Source organism: Medicago truncatula, chromosome 8, assembly GCF_003473485.1.
Source record: "Medicago truncatula cultivar Jemalong A17 chromosome 8, MtrunA17r5.0-ANR, whole genome shotgun sequence".
NCBI lineage: Eukaryota > Viridiplantae > Streptophyta > Magnoliopsida > Fabales > Fabaceae > Medicago > Medicago truncatula.
In genome coordinates, this window is record NC_053049.1 from 26,938,280 (window position 1) to 26,941,306 (window position 3,027).

General features: G+C 38.0%; 1 pseudogene; it reads left to right on the plus strand.

Annotated features, from left to right (window-relative positions):
• Positions 1–543: 543 nt before the first annotated feature.
• On the plus strand, positions 544–2,286 carry LOC112417386 (uncharacterized; annotated as a pseudogene).
• The last annotated feature ends 741 nt before the right edge of the window (positions 2,287–3,027 follow it).

The window sequence follows — 3,027 nt, forward strand, 5'->3', positions numbered from 1 at the left end:
CTTAAAGCTAAAAAATTCTTCAGAAGATCCAATCAAGTAGTAGAATCCTTTAAAACATTGATAGGGAAAAGATGGCTTGTGTCAATACTGAAACGATGTTTAACAAAACTCAGTGAAAATATCAAACCACTTAAGAGACACAGATCAGACATTTTATAGCAACCAAAAGTGGGCAGACTATATTATTGCGGCCACGATGGGTTACTTCCGAGGCCCATAAATATATGATGGGAAGACTATATCATCACTAATTAGAAGAAAGATGCAAGCCCGTAAATATATAATGACCACATTTTTTTTTAGAAGCTAGATCAAAATATTAGAGGACAATGTATACCAGAATAAATTCAATGTATAACCATATTCTGGTAAATTCAATTGAAAACTTGTTATTCACATTAGCAATGAAATTGGGTTTACATCATTACTTGCTAAGAAAGTAATTATTCAAAACTAACAAATTTGCTTAAAAGTACCTAACAAACATAAGAAACTTTTTTAACCGCTTTCTATCTTAACTAACTTGAGCTTATCTCGACTAACATGATTTTGATTAACTTTTTGCTGAAAACTTCCAACAACAACAGCTTAACCATCTCAGCAACAGAGCTTTTCCAAAGAGAAAAGGTAGTTCGACTCCAAAGGCCGCCATGACAAATACCTCCACGCAGAAGACAACGAAAAATCAATAAACCAAGACAGAAATGGATCATCAAAAAACGCTAAATGGACAGTAGAACACATCCCAGAATACGACAACATCATCCGTCTCAAAAGCTGTTACAACAAATACTTAACAGCATCAAATCAGCCTTTACTTCTAGGCGTCATGGGTCAAAAAGTAATTCAAACACTGCCAAGGAGACTCGATTCGTCTGTGGAATGGGAAGGTGCACAGGTTAAGCTGAAAACAAGATATGGGAACATTCTTAGAGGTAATGGTGGGTTACCGCCTTGGAGAAATTCAGTTACGCTTGAGATTCATCATAGAAGTGCTACTCAGGATTGGATTCTTTGGGATGTTGATGTTCTTGAGATTCATGTTGGAAATCCTCCTCCTCCTCCTCCAGTAACACCTCGTTTACCCAACTTAAAAATTTCACATATAACCACATATAAATCAGACTATTTTCAACGTCAACGGAATGTCACACTACTTTTCATAAAATCATAAACTGAATAAATAACTATTTATCCTTCAAATTCAACAACATATAAATTATTACTTCGCAGCGGAAATTATTTCAATATTTAAACATCTATGGCACCAAGGCCTCAACATAAATCTTGTTGTTTTTGTAATTTGAAATTACGGCAGAGCTTTGAAACTATTACCGGGGTGAGTCACGACCAGGTAGCTTTCTTTAAGACGTTTTGCGGCACTACCTAAGTTGTGCAAGGTAGACTAGCAACCACGCCGTCTCCAGGATAAAAACAGCCCAGATTATTTCTGTACGATTAAAGGCTGCACTGCCAGAAATCGCTCGAGAATAACACCTCAATATGGTTTCGAAAAACCACTCTAATATGGTACGTAGACCACTCGAGAAACCAAAGAAGGAGGAAGAAAAGAACGGTTCGTCAACACAAACCGAGGGAGATGAGAAGGGGAGAAAACCAGAGAAGAGGATTCGATTCTCGGTTTTGGAGTGAAGAATTCCATTCCCGAGCTCTCTATTTATAGAGAGGATTTGACCTCGTTTTCTCCGCCGACCCGGTTCGCGACCCACCAAACTTAGCCCACGACGCGGAAACGTGTGAGACTTGGTCTTTTTCTTTTTCTGAGCACCAAAAAATATATTTCTATAAGGCCCAACCCAGCCCAGCCCAAGCCCGGTCGGACGACGGCGTCGCGCGCGTGTCTTATATAATTTTTGGCTAGCTCACTCCGTTCACAAAAGTGGGTACCCCAAGGGTACACCCTTGGAAGTGATATCCCACATATATAAACACTACTAGAGTGTGTGATCTACCCAATGTGGGACATAAAATTTTCAATTCACACTTTACACTAGTTTCTACATCCTTGTGTTTACATTCCAAAGTCTCCACATAACAACTAGTATACTCCAAGTTTTTGCCAATATACACTAGTTTATATGTGAATTTGATAAGTCATAATTTAAGTGGTTTTTGAGTATTTATTTTTATAGGATTTTGTTTGTTTAAGTTCCTTTTTAGAACTATTTTACTGCAATTTTGTTTGTTTTATTCTCAGGATCACAAGTGATGAAGGACCAAGTCTTAAAGCAAAAGAAGGGATCTAAAAGCATGATTGAGGCATGAAGCATGAAAGATGCAAGATTGAAGCCTGTTTGAGAAGAGAAAGAAGGGAAATTCTGACCTATCTATCGCGCAGGGTCGTGCATGCCATTGCACTGACCGTGCGCCCCTTCTAGTGAGACCGTGCCCAATTAAATTCACAATGTCGAGAGCACGCACGGACCGTGCGTGTGAAACGCACGACCGTGCGCGATTGTAACTTCCAGATTATACTGTTGTGCATTGAACCAAGCACGGTCGTGTGCCTTGCAAGCACGACCTTGCGCGTGGGCCTAAGCTGATTTAGTGCAAAATTATGTTCCGATTTGGGCTGTTTTTAAGACATAGAGATCTACTCACTCATGTTCATCTTGGAATATTTAGTGACAATTGTTTCCATTGAATCAAAGTCTTTATTTTTTCTGCAACCCTAATTTCTTGTTCTTTACAATTCTGCAACTTTACTTTCAGCCGTTTACTTTCATGTCTTTCTACTCCATTACTTTAATCTATTTGTCTATGATGAACATGAGTGATTAGATCTCTATGTCTTGGGATTGTTGGATGAGTATAATGACTTAATTCCTATCAAACCAAGCCTAGAACCCTAATCTTATGTGAATCTATTTTCTAATTTAATCTCACCGTTAATAATTCATATTTCAAATACTAATCGAAGGATCGAAAGATGAAGGTTAGTATATTAGAACAAGTGAGATTATAAAAGTTTTGCAAAACATGAGAATAATTTTGTAAACCTTGAGA